Source organism: Marmota flaviventris, chromosome 3 (assembly GCF_047511675.1).
Source record: "Marmota flaviventris isolate mMarFla1 chromosome 3, mMarFla1.hap1, whole genome shotgun sequence".
Taxonomy (NCBI): domain Eukaryota; kingdom Metazoa; phylum Chordata; class Mammalia; order Rodentia; family Sciuridae; genus Marmota; species Marmota flaviventris.
Genome location: NC_092500.1, coordinates 69,974,507 through 69,989,354, shown reverse-complemented (window position 1 = coordinate 69,989,354; position 14,848 = coordinate 69,974,507).

Below are 14,848 nucleotides of genomic sequence, written 5' to 3'. Positions count from 1 at the left end.
CTAATAATGGATGGTGTTACAGATGATCAACTGCCTAGTACAATTTGATCTTGGGTTAATTGATATTTGGAGGGGATGTTTTAGCCTGAAATTCTGCTGTTCCTAAATTTGGTGTGAAACTGTCCACTTTCTCCATAAGGCAGCTCTTAAATTAGAAGGAGTTATCATTAGAAGGAGTTATCATCCTCTATCCAGGCCCATCCAGGTAGATTCAATCTGTAATGGGGGGAAAGGGTTTTGAAATTTCAATAAAAATCTACCAGGGAGGAAAGGGTAATTTGTGTGCCTGTTTAGGACATGGACTGGTGCTTTTAATCCCCCACCTAAAAGTAAAGTGAAGTAGAACAAAATGAGTCACAGGAATTGTTGAATCAAGTACATTTCAGCTGTAATTTCCCAATCAATCCCAAACTTGGATTGTTTTCAAAATAGTCTTTGTTTTTGTGCTTTTAAAAAGTAAAATAAGGAGGATGAGACTCAATACGAAAGATAAAATAGGATAGACAAATTGAAGCAGACAAAGCCTGTCTCGTCATCTATAGCAGCAATTCTGAAACTACCATACACTACAATTTTCTAGAGATCTTTCTGAATATGCAGATTCCTCGCCCCACTGTGTGATTTAATAGGTCTGAGAAGGATCCAGGAATTTACACTTTTAAGAGACACCCACTCCTCTGATTCAGGTGATCCTCAGGCCATACTTTGAAAGGCACTGAGCTGTTCTAGAAGGGATTCAAGTCTGTAGATGCAAGTAAAACAGACTGAATTCCCTCGGGGAGTGAAACCTGATGAAGGGTTGGGAAGACAAGTTTGAACAGAGGATCTTTGGAACTTATCTTTGGTCTCGAGTTGGCATATTGTCTCATCCCCTCTGGATTATATAAGCTACATTCAGGAGAAGTGGGCACAACAGCACTCTACACACACACAAATCTGCAATTTCTGGACTCATGGGTATCTTCTGCAGATATATGTGTGGAGATGCTTATTTCATCATTAGGAAAGCCTTTCTCTAGTCATTTTAATGAATGAACTCTTGGCTTTTGTTATTGTCTTCATGTTTGACTCATGAAAACGTTAACCAACATTGACAAGGGACCTCTTGGCTGAGCTTACACTGCTGCCTTTTGGCGGGGAGCTGCTGACTTTTTCCCACTTTCCCTGAACCTATCTCTTACCTTAACTGAACTCCTCTATCCAGGCCCATCCAGGTAGATTCAATCTGTAAGTTCTGACCTGACCCTATATTCCATTTTGTCTGAGATAAGCAGGATATGAACAGATAAAGATTCCTCCCCCACAAACCAGTAGGATCTAATATTTAAATCATCTTCCATCCATTCTACAATATTTGAGTGCCTCCTCAATATTTGAGTGCCTACTATGTGTCAGGCACTGTTCTAGGTACTTAGGATCTATCATGAACACAACAGAAATATCCCTCCCCTTGTAGAGCTTATATTTCAGTAGGTCAAGGTGTGGGGGGACAAAAAGCAATATTCATAAGTAAGCCAGTAAGTTCTGTCAGAAAATGACAAAAAGTGTCCTTCCCCCCCCCCATGTGTGTGTGTGTGTGTGTGTGTGTGTGTGTGTAAACCACATTGTTATATAGAACAGTCAGCATAAACCTTCCTGGAAAAGTGAAACTTGTGAATGATTTAAAGGATGGGAGAGAGTTAGCCAGAGGACATTTGTGGGAGGATAAACTAGAGCAAAGAGGCAGGGGTGAGACTGCCATTAAAAAAAAAACAAACAGGAAGCCAATGTAGGTGGAACCATTTGAGCAAGAAGGACATGAGAAGTTAGAGTGAAGCCAGGTGTGGTGGTGCATACCTGTAATCCCAGGAGGTTGAGGCAGGAGGATTTGAGAGTTCAAAGCCAGCCTCAGCAAGTTGACAAGGCACTTAGCAACAGAGTGAGATCTTGCCTCTAAATAAAATACAAAAAAAGGCCTGGGGTGACCCAGTGGTTGAGCACCCCTGGGTTCAATCCCTAGTACCAAAAAAAAAAAAAAAGAAGAAGAAGAAGAAGAAGAAGAAGAAGAAGTAATAGTGAGGAAAGGCAAGAATATCTCCAACATTTTTGTCTCAGCTACTGTAAGATTGGAGTTGAAGGATCCAAGATGGCGGGCTAGCGGGAAGCTGCATTCTGTGTTTTTCTGTGACCCAGGATTCAAGTAGTGGGAGTACTATTTCTCTGCGAGTTATTAGAGGACCCCTGACAGATGCTCCTGTTCAGGAATCATGGCTACTGGGTGGGCACACAGGTCTCCAAGCCTCAGCGCCAGCGCAGGACTCCAGGCTGCTCATCCACACAGGACCTCCAGGTGCTCAAGAAGGACCATCGACATCAGCACTGGCTCAGGAATCCTGGCCACTGCCCACACGCAGGACCTCCAGAGGCCGCTCCCGTGTAGACCCCCATCTACCAACTTGGGGCTCCTCTGGTAGCTTCCATCTTGGGACACTGCAATCACTGCCATAGTCCCCTACGAGCAATAGCCTGCACCTGGTGACACCGCACAGGTCTGGAGACAGCCACCAGCAACAACACTGCACACCACAGAGCTGCATCTCTGAACATACCACCCAACGCCACCGCCCAGGCCCTACCAACCGGATACCCCATTGCTGAAAGCCTCCATCTTGGGATATCTTTGTCACTATATTTAGTTGGAGCTTGGGACACTGGCTGGGGCATAGAAGCAAAATCAAGGTACCTATAGTCCCCACGACCCCCTCTCCCTTGCAGCCACTAACCTGGCACAGTGCCTGCAGCTAGGTGGTCAGTCCTTAGCTCGCAAAACCTGGTCTTGAACTGCCCGATACAAAACAGCTCTCCACGACAGGTGTGCAGCACCCAGAACACGTCCCATAAGACCTCTGGAGAGAAAGTTTCCTGATTGGGAAGGAGAAAGGGAGGAGGTGAGTGAGATACAATTTAGAGACAAATTAGAGATCAGGAATTGTGAGGTCTACAGGAGATATAAGGAGATAAGACCAGGCACCCACATCAACAAGCAGGCTCCAAAGGAGATCCTTGAGGTACAGTCTCCCATCGGGACCAGCAAGGGCTATACTCCACCTCCAAGAGCTCTGCCCCCAAGACCAACCCTTCCACCCTAATAACCTTCACCACCCTGAGGGTGGAGATACCAGCAAACAACAGACAAGCCCAGCTATTGAATGAGAAGGGAAGCAGGAAAGATACTGATCTCCAACAAAAACAATCCTTGTATCTTCCTTTGAGATTTCTTTTTTCTCTTTTCTCTCTCTTCTCCCACCCAACATTTGTGAAACCAAGTACTTTTCATGAATTAGGCTATTGAGGACTGGGATGTCTGAATAGTATATTACAGTGGTGTTGTATATTCTGTCATCTCCTATATTTACATATTTTATTTCTCTTCATATTTATGTTTGTTTGTTTTTTGTACTCTCTCTATTGTCTTCCCACTTGTCTGTCCAAAATCACTTTCTCTTCTGCTACTAACCAACTTCTTTCACGCTTTCTAAGATCTAATAACTCTATATCCTCACCTCCTACCCCCTCAACATCTCATCCTATACCTCACCCCCAGTTCCTTGTCCACCATCAGAAACAGTAGACCCTTTTGCAAACCTACTGTTTATATTGTAGATAATAATTGAATTTATCATTTCTGTATATTGTAACAAAACCATGAACTTCTTCATAGAAGCTATTTGGTTTAAGGCTGTATAATGTTTTTATAAGGATCCATTAATATTGTTCTCCCCCTTAAAGGAGAGGTATTGGAATCCTACAGGGTAAAAACTGTGACACCTTGGATCTTCAGTGCTAGAAGGGAAGACACACAAACAACATGAAAAGACAAGGGAAAAAAGTGCCCCAAACAAACCAAGCTACTATATTATTAGAATCCATAGCCAGCACAACAGAAGAAATGGCAGAGAAGGAGTTCAGGATGTATATAATTAAAATGTTCTGTGAAATAAAGGATGATATAAGAGAGCAAATATAGGTAGCAAAAGATCATTTTGATAAAGAGCTACATAAGCAAATATAGGAAGCAAACGTTTAAGAGGATAATTGAAATTATTTTGAAAACTTATACTCCAATAAAATAGAAGATATTGAAGGCATCGATAAATTTCTTAAGTTATATGACTTGCCCAGATTGAATCAGGAAGATATACACAATTTAAACAAACCAATATCAAGTGATGAAATAGAAGACATCATCAGAAGCCTACCAACCAAGAAAAGCCCAAGACCAGATGGATACGCAGCTGAGTTCTATAAGACCTTTGAAGAAAAACCAATACTCCTCAAATTATTTTATGAAATAGAAAGAGAGGGAACACTTCCAAACTCATTCTATGAGGCCAATATCACCCTGATTCCAAAACCAGACAAAGACACATCAAAGAAAGAAAACTTCAGACCAATATCTCTAATGAACATAGAAGCAAAAATTCTCAATAAAATTCTGGCAAACCGAATACAAAAACATACCCAAAAGATAGTGCACCACGATCAAGTGGGGTTCATCCCAGGGATGCAAGGTTGGTTCAACATACGGAAATCAATAAATGTAATTCATCACATCAATAGATTTAAAGATAAGAATCATATGAACATCTCAATAGATGCAGAAAAAGCTTTCTACAAAATAGTGTTTTGAACATGAAGAGGTTCAAAAAAACTAGAAAAACTAGGGATAACAAGAACATATCTCAACATTGTAAAAGCTATCATCAGGCCAAAATCATTCTAAATGGAGAAAAATTGAAAACATTCCCTCTAAAAACTGGAACAAGACAGGGATGACTTCTTTTACCACTTCTATTTAACATAGTTCTTAAAACACTAGCCAGAGCAATCAGAGAGAAGAAAGAAATTAAAGGGATATGGATAAGAAAAGAAGAACTCAAACTATCATTATTTGCCGATGACATGATTCTATACCTAGAGGATCCAAGAATTCCACCAGAAAACTTCTAGAACTAATAAATGAATTCAGCAAAGTAGCAGGTTATAAAATAAACACCCATAAATCAAAGGCATTTCTGTACATCTGTGACAAATCCTCTTAAAGAGAAACTAGGAGAACTACCTAATTTACAATGGACTAAAAAACAAATTAAATTCTTGGGAATCAATTTAACGAAACAGGTGAAAGACCTGTACAATGAAAACTACAGAATGCTAACGAAAGAAAATAAAGAAGACCTTAAAAGATGAAAAGATCTCCCTTGTTCTTGGATAGGCAGAATTAATATTGCAAAAATGACCATATTACCAAAAACATTATACAGATTTATTGCAGTTCCAATCAAAATCCCAATGACATTCCTCATAGAAATAGAAAAAGCAGTCATGAAATTCTTCTGGAAAAATAAGAAACCCAGAATAGCTAAAGCAATCCTTAGTAAGAAGAGTGAAGCAGGTAGTATCACTATATCAGAGCTTAAACTATACTACAGAGCAATAGTAACAAAAAAGGCATGGCATTGGCACCAAAATAGACTTGTAAACCAGTGGTACAGAATAGAAGACACAGAGACAAACCCACATAAATACAGTTATCTCATATTAGACAAAGACACCAAAAACATATATTGGAGAAAGGATAGCTTCTTCAACAAATGGTGCTGGGAAAACTGGAAATACATATGCAGCAAAATGAAATTATACTTCCATCTCTCACCATGCACACAACTCAACTAAAAGTGACCAAGGACCTAGGAATTAGATCAGAGGCCCTGAGCCTAATAGAAGAAAAAGTAGGCCCAAATCTTCATCATGTGGGATTAGGCCCCGACTTCCTTAGCAAGACTCCTAAAGTTCAAGAAATAAAATCAAGAATCAATAAATGGATGGATTCAAACTAAAAAGTTTCTTCTCAAAGACACAATCAGTGGGATGAATAGAGAGCCTACAGAATGGGAGCAAATTTTTATCACATGAACATCAGATAGAACACTAATTTCTAGAATATATAAAGAACTCAAAAATCTTAACACCCCCCAAAAAAATACCCAAATAACCCAATCAATAAATGGGCCAAGAAACTGAATAGACACCTCTCAGAAGATGCTATACAATCAATCAATCAATTATGAAAAAAATGTTCAACATCTCTAGCAATTAGAGAAATGCAAATAAAAACTAAGATTTCATCTCTCTCCAGTCAGAATGGCAGATATCAAGAATACAAACAATAATGAGTGTTGGTGAGGATGTGGTAAAAGGTACACTCATACATTGCTGGTGGGATGGTAAATTGATAGACCAATCTGGAAAGCAGTATGGAGATTGCTTGGAAAACTTGGAATGGAACCACCATTTGACCCACCTATTTCACTCCTTGGTTTAGACCCAAAGGACTTAAAGTCAGCATACTACAGTGACACAGCCACATCAATGTTTATAGCAGCACAATTCACAATAGCTAAATTATGGAACCAACCTAGATGCCCTTCAATAGATAAATGGATAAAGAAAATGTGGTATATATACACAATGAAATATTACTCAGCAATAAAAGAGAATAAAATCATGACATTTACAGGTAAATGGATGGAGCTGGAGAATATTATACTAAGTGAAATAATCCAATCCCCCTAAAAACAAAAGCTGAGTGTTTTCTCTGATAGGTGGATGCTGATCCAAAAAGAGGGGAGCATGGGAGGAATGAAGGAGCTTTAGATAGGGCAAAGGGGAGGGAAGGGAAGGGATGGGGTATGGGGTAGGAAAGATGGTGAGATGAGATGAACATCATTACCCTAAGTACATCTGTGAAGACAAGAATGGTGCGACTCTACTTTGTGTACAACCAGAGAAATGAAAAATTGTGCTGTATATGTGTACTACGAATTGAAGTGCATTCTGCTGTCATGTATAACAAACTAGAATAAATAAATATTTTTTAAAAAATATTGGAATTGATATCAGCTAAGATAGAGAGTGATGAGGGTGAGAAAGTTTAGGAAATGAAGAGGTTTGTTTTAGAAATCTCAGACATCCAAGTAGAGTTGTTGAGGCTTTTAGGCATATGAACTTGAAGTTCAAGAAAGATGTAAATATGAATCATCAGCCTATGTGTTTTATTTCAAGACATAGGACTACTTGAGGTTATCAAAATGTAAATGATGAAGATGTTCTGAGCTCTGGCGCATCCTAACACTAAGAGGATGAGTTAAGAGAAGCAAATAGCAAAAGAAAGTGAGAAGAAGCACCCCGAGAGGTGGAACGGAAACCAAGAGAATGTGGTATGTTGGGGTGTATTAGGAAGAGGAGGTGCATCATAAGCTGCTGATAGATCAAAGTCCAAGGATTGCTCATTATAATTAGCCACCTGGTCTGGTCGTCATTGGTGACTCTGACAAAAGCAATTTCAATGGAGTTATTGGAGGTAAAACCTGACTGGAGAAGGAGTGGAAGAGAAGGGAAACAGTTGAAGACAGTAAATACAGACAACTCTTTCTAAGAATCTTGGGGCAAATGCAAAGGAAAAGAAACGGGGCAGCAACTAATAAAAGGTTGTAAGGTATTGTTATTATTGTTACTGTTAAAATGAGGGAAGTATAATCATTCCTATTGACTGATGAGAATTATCCAACAGAAGGAGTGAGAAAATTGATGCTGGAATGAGACAATGAAAAATTAATCATTTTCTCATAGAACTTACTATCTTACTTGTGAATATCATTTGTTATCTCTCTCCCGTACTAGGATGTAAGTCTGCAAGGGAAGGGATCTTTCTGTTTTGCTCACTGACATATTCCAGGTGCCTAGATCAGTGCCTGACACATAGTAGGCCCCAAACATTCCTGGAGTACAGCCTCCAAGTACAGAGAGTGACTTTCTATAGAGGACAGAAGGTTCCGCTATGGAAGAGGGAGGACAGCTAGTGGGCAGGAGATGATGCATCTGCATCTAGGGATTTCTCTTCTGAGTGCTTCAATTTTCTCAGTGAAGTAGAAAATAAAATCATATATGGAAGAGGAAGATGGGTGTGAAGTCTAGGGGATTAAGAAGAAAGAAGGTGTGAAAGAGTTATTTAAAAGAATAGAAGAAGGAATGAACTTGAAATATATGGTATCTTTGCCTGTAGGAAACAGGGACTCCGTTGTGGTTTCTGGTCATCTGTTTATGTACAATTTACCAGAAGGTTGGGGTGTTTCTGTAGCCATATGTAGATACTCAGGCACAGAGTAGTTCAGAAGTGGATTTGAACCAAGGACGAAAGAGAAGGCACTAATGAAGGGGTAATTTATGGGCAACATCAAGGGAACTAACAAGGAAGTGAAGCAGCCAGGGTTGGTTAGAGCAGGGAGCCATTACCACCCCCAGGCTGAAAGGGCAAGAGGTAAGAGGAGTCAGCAGAACCTCCTCCAGATAGGTGCAGCTGTAGGGGAGGGGTCTCTCTTTCATAGATATGACCTTGAAGAAACTCAGCCACTGCCTAACTGCAGCCTGCTAGCAGGGAGCAAGGGAAAATATCCCTATCTTTCTTTCTCTGTCCTCCTTTCTGCTGCTGCCTGTCATTGCCTCAACCCAATGGGTAGCTAATGGTTAAGGAGTTTTGATGAAGCATCTACAAAAGGCAGCCTCCTGGGGCACAGAGCAGATGGTGGATCTGGAGGGGAAAACAGGGAAGGGTATTCAGGATGACTGGTTTTGATATTACCAAATGAATACAATGAAATGAAAGGAGTCAAATGAGTACCCAAGGGAGTGATTAGAGTGATGATGGAATTTAAGATGGGTCAAGAGGGCACCCAGGGCATGAGGGACAGTGAGACTGCAAGGGAAAACTCATGTGGTGAGAGCAAAAGAGAGTTAGCATTCAGATAGCAGAGGGAGTGAGCTCTACAGATAGGAAGTGGTGGTCAGGAAGTGGGATGCATGGAATTGGGACGATGGAGGAACTCCATAATAGTGGTGATGACAAGGTCTAGGTATTACATATGAGTGAGTGGGTGGGGTGAAGGACAGCCATAGAGACAGGGGAGAACCAATAACTAAGACACCAGTCTCAGATATACTGGTGGCCCTGGGTCTCAAATTATTCCCAGACCACCACGTGATATCATCAGATGGATGCTGGTGTTGCTCTGCCTGCTGTTGCTGCCTCAAATGGTGTACTGATTTTTACCTCGGTCTTGGTTCCTAAGTTCCAACCCATCCTTCTCTGTTAAGTCGTGTTTGTCTGTGGTCCCAATGTCTTTGGAGAAGTTTCTTGACTGAAGGCTATGGCCATCCTGACTTAGGCATCTTCCTGGTTTTCTGTTTCAGAGTTCCACCACTAGGAGGAGCCTGGACACTTTCTTGGCATCTGTAGCTTTGACAGATGGGTGATCTCCACCGAAGCTGGTGTGGTTCTCACTCTCTGAGCCTCCCCCAGTTCCCCACCCTTCAAAGTCAGCCTCTGCAGCTGGGAGATCCCGCTGACAACCTGTCCTCATTCAGAACCTCTCTACCTCTCCACCTGTTCATGCTGCTGAGGCTGTTATGCCTTGAGTCTGAGTTATGAAAATACTATTGCAGGGAGTATCTATAAAGGGACACAGTAAAGTGGCAGGTATTCATCATAGGACAGTCTTTTCAACTATATTGTGTGACTATAAAGTAATCCTACATCCAAGTCCAAATCCTGCACACCTAGAGTTTCTTCTTATAAATGTTTGTTGTTGTTGTTGTTTTTGGCTCATAGATAAATTCTAGGCACTACATTGAACATTCTAGCAAGGGAAAATCATGAGTTATATATAAAACACACAATATGATGCAGAAATAGCTTTCCAAGCTTACTGTAAGTTTTTTTTTTTTTTAAGAGAGAGAGAGAGAGAAAGATAGAGCGAGAGATTTATTTAGATAATATTTATTTTTCAGTTCTCGGCGGACACAACATCTTTGTATGTGGTGCTGAGGATCGAACCCGGGCCGCACGCATGCTATGCGAGCGCGCTACTGCTTGAGCCACATCCCCAGCCCTACTGTAAGTTTTTAGAGCTAAAATAATGGTAAAACTTGACTCCAGCTGTGCAAACTTTTTGTGAACATGCAAATAGGCTCCCACAGTAGGAATTTCCTCTTAACTATTCCCTCTATGTGGAATGCTTTTCCATGAAATTCCTACATAGCTAATGTCCTCTTGTCTAACAGAGTTTGCATGATATATTCACAAACACAGTGAATAAGTATCTGTACATGGGGTCAAAAATCAGAACTATTTTCTATGAGCAATATTGCCATTAACTAATTCTGCCATCTTGGGCAAACAAATAAATATTACAGTGTTCTAGTTTACTTATTTGTTAGGGAAAATGAAGAGATATTTGGTTCATTTCTTTTCGGCTTTTAAATTCTTTGATTTTTCTGATCATCAGTCAAATATGAAACATATAAAAGTCAACATGCATTTCTGAACATCTGGATCTGTTCTACAGAGAACATGACTATGATGAAATAAAAATTCCGCATAAGATGTCTTCATAAGTATGCAATGTCATTTCTGGATGGATAATAACTACCCACATGTTTGCTTCAGTTACATGAGTTTGTTTGGAAACTGATCATTTCTATTGATGAAGAAAAACAAATGTTTATCTGGTAGAAGGAAGGTTAGCCAAATATATATTTCTTCAAATATGTCTGCAGGCTACTTGCTACTTACCTTATTCTATTTGCTATTAGTTTGTCTTTGGCAGGTTGGTTACGTTTTTTTAAATTAAATTTCTAAAAGTCTTTGGAAAATATTTAAAAAATAATAAAAATAAAATAAAATAATGGTAAAATTTTTTTAAAAAAAGAGAAACGTTGGTGATAATTTTGGTGGGAGAATCAGGCGAGGTACTTCCACCAAGTAAAATAAAATAAAAATATGGAGTCTGCTAGTTCCGAAGTGGAAATGGAAAAAAATATTCAGTTTATTGTGACAAAAACTATAAAGTTCTTAGGAATACATTTTAAAAGGAAAGTATAGGACCTATACTAAATAAACTGTAAAGTTTTTCTGAAAGACAGAAGATAATATCTGCAAAAATTAAGCCAGACATGGTGGTACATGCCTGTAAATCCCAGCTATTCAGAAGGCTGAGGCAGGAGAATTGCAAGTTTGAGGCCATCCTCAGCAACTTAGAGAGGCCTGAAGCACCTTAGCTAGATCCTGTCTCAAAATAAAAAAATAAAAAGGGCTGGGGATGTAGCTCAGGGTTAGAGCACCCTGACTTTAATCCCCGGTTTACTGCAACAGAAAGAAAAAAAAAGCAACTGAAAGATACACCGTGGTTTGTATGAGAGGAAGACTGAGTATAAGAAAAATGTCTTTTCTTCCCAAATAAATAAGATTAATGTACTTCCATCCCTATCTATGGAAAACAGTATGGAGATTCTGCAAAAGACTACAAATGGAACCATCACATGACCCAGCTCTCACACTCCTTGGTATTTATCCAAAAGAACTAAAATCAACATACTACAGTGATACACGCACATCAACGTTTATAGCAGCACAATTCACAACAGCCAAGCTGTGGAACAAGCCTAGGTGCCCATCAACAGGCTAGATGAAGTGGTTAAAAAAATGTGGTATAGATACACAATGAAGTTTTACTCAGCCATAAAGAAGAATGAAATTATGTCATTTGTTCATAAATGGATGGAACTGCAGAACATCATGCTAAGTGAAATAAGCCAGATTCAGGAAGTCAAAGGTTGAATGTTTTCTCTCATATGTGGGAGAGACAGAGGGAGGGAGGGGGAAAATGGAGGGAGATGGGGAGGGGAGAGACAGAGGAGTTTAAAAAACAAAAAAAAGATCTCATGAAAACAGAAGGGAGACCAGCAAAGTAGAGGAAGGGGATCCAGAGAAAGGGAGGAAGGGAGGGCATGGGGTCGTACTGGGGAATGAAGTCTACCAAATTATGTTATGTCTGTGTATGAGTATACCATAATGAATCACATATATATTGATACACACACACACACATAATGCACTAATTTAAATAATAATAATAATTCAAGGGAAAGATCTGTAAAGTAGAACAAGCAGATCAGGGGAGGAAAAGGGAAACTATAAAAATGAAATTGACCAAATTAAGTGCATGTAGAAATATGATATAATAAATCCCACTGTTATACATAATTATAATATACCAATAAAAATTTCTAGTCTTCCCAAATACATAAAATGAGTGTACTTTCATCCCTACCTGTAATGTACCAATTTATGAGGACATATGGTCAAGGATGTTTATTGTAATACTATATGTACTGGCAAAAACTGCAAAATATCTGTATGTTTATTGATAAAAAAATGGTTATTTAAAAATATATATCCCTGGGCTGGGGATGTGGCTCAGTGGTAGAGCGCTTGCCTAGCACATACGAAGCCCTGGGTTCAATCCTTAGCACCACATAAAAATAAATAAAATAAAGATATTGTGTCCAACTAAAACTAAAAAATAAAATATTAAAATATACATATATCCCTCATTTATCAATACCAGGGAATTCTATGTAAGAATTCATAGAATTTCTAGAGTTAAACTATAGCTACTGTCCTAGAGTGATATTCAAGATGTATTGTTAAGTGTGTGTGTGGCGGGAGGGCGGGGTGTAATTTACTTAATGCTTACAACATGACATTTTTTAGAATATTTTTTTTAGTTGTTGGTGGACCTTTGTTTAATATATCTATATATGGTGCTGAGAATCTAATCCAGTGCCTCACATGTGCTAGACAAGCGCTCTACCACTCAGCCACAACTCCAGCCCGTAACATGACATTTTTATTCTAAGTTGTGGCTGTTTTAATTAAGCCATTTAATCCTCACAGCAATTCTATTACTGTTACTACTACCATTTTACAAAGGCAAAAGCTGGCATTGAGATCCCCAAAACATGTCTGAGTTTACCAGTCCAATATGTGAAGCCAGAGAGTGTGACTTTGAGTCCATGTGTGGGACTGATGGTGTAGCTCAGTGGTAGAATGCTTGTTTAGCATGCATGAGGTCCTAGATTCCATCCCTATTACTACAACAACAAAAAAGTAGTATATGTGTGTAACCACCATGCTGAAAGTCATATTTCTGATATTTGCTATCAATCCAGTATCCTAAAAAAAAAAAAAAAAAACAGACAGGCCTACATCTATGTATATCTATATGAGCACAGGGGAGAAATGTTAATTTTGGTTATTTTAGAGGACAGAATTATAAAAGAGCAGGTTATTAATCATTTCTTAATGATTATCTGTAATATCTGACTTGTTGCAAGAAGCCTATATTTTTGGGGGGAGCAGGGGAGTACTGGGGATTGAACTCAGGGACGCTCAACCACTGAGCCATATCCCCAACTCCATTTTTTTTGTATTTTACTTAGAGACAGGGTCTCACTGAATTGCTTAGTGCCTTGAAGTTGCTGAGACTGGCTTTGAACTCATGATCCTCCTATCTCAGCCTCCTAAACTGCTGGGATTACAGACGTGAGCCACCACACCCAGCAAGAACCCTATACTTTTAAAAATACCTATAAATGTTTATATACATTTTTGTGGTACTAGGGATTGAACCCAGGATTTTACCACAGAGCTATATTCCAAGCCTGTTTTATTTTAAGATAGGGTGTCGCTAAATTGCCAAGGCTGGCCTCGAAATTACAATTCTCCTGCCTCCTGAGTCTCAGGGATTACAGGTGTGTGCCACCATCTCTGGGGCTTAAAGAAAAATATTTAAACATTAAATTATAAAATTGTTAAGGGGAGAAAATAAATCTGGGAACATGATGTTGAATACTACATCTAATTATTTCACTTTAATGAGAAAAAATGACAGTGTAACTTATTACATTCTCATCTGTTCATTCATTCAACAAAGATTTATTGAATACCATCCCTGTTCCAGGTGCTGGGGACATAGTAGGGGACATAGAGACAGACACCACCTTCAAGGAGTTTACATATAGACAGACTATAAAATAAGCAAACTAGGACATTTCAGATGGAGACAAGAGCTGACTAGAAAAATAAAACAAGATAAAGAATACAGGCAGAGTGGTATGAGTGTGATGCGTAGCTGAGTTATTTGTTGTAGAAGGGTCAGAGAAGATCTTGGTGATAAGGTACTATTTAAGAAGATACCTGAAGGCAATGAGATTAACTGCCCATGGATAAGCCATGTTGATAACTGTGGGCAGAGTAGGACAGCTGAGGGAACAATAAATCTGAAGGCCCTGAGGTCAGTGCATGCTTGGTGTGTTCAAGAAACAAGAAGGCCACTTTGGGGTGGAGGTGGCAAAGTGAAAGAGATCATGGGAAGACTATGTCGAGGAAGACTTTAGCTTTTTCTCTGAGTGATATGTGAAGCCTCTGGAGAATCTTGGACAAACAATGACATGATATGACTTAGTAAACTGGTACTGGAAATATAGATGATTTTCTTGGTCATATCAGACTCGAAGGACAAGCTCATTCCTTGTCCCCACCAATCCGAATAATGAAGACACGGTTTTTGAGAAAAAGGAACAGGAAGTTTTATTGATTTGCTAGCAAAGAAGAAAGCCAGCAGACTCATGTCCCAAAGAATGGCATGTCCCTTACAAGGAGAAATAAAAGATTTTTTAAAGGAAATACAAGAACTAGACTCCAAGTGTAATGATCAGTAAACATAATTAATGTCCAGCTGGTGGCCCTGAGAGAGCTGTTGCTCAACTTGCTGGCACCAGTTTCCAGGTCTGGTTTTCTGTAATGTGGTCAGTGAGGGGGTGAAGGACATGGTAACTTGGCCTATGATTGCAAAGTGTTCATCTTGTTTCCCCTGCTGTTAAGGAGGAGGAGACGGAGAAAAGGAAGAAA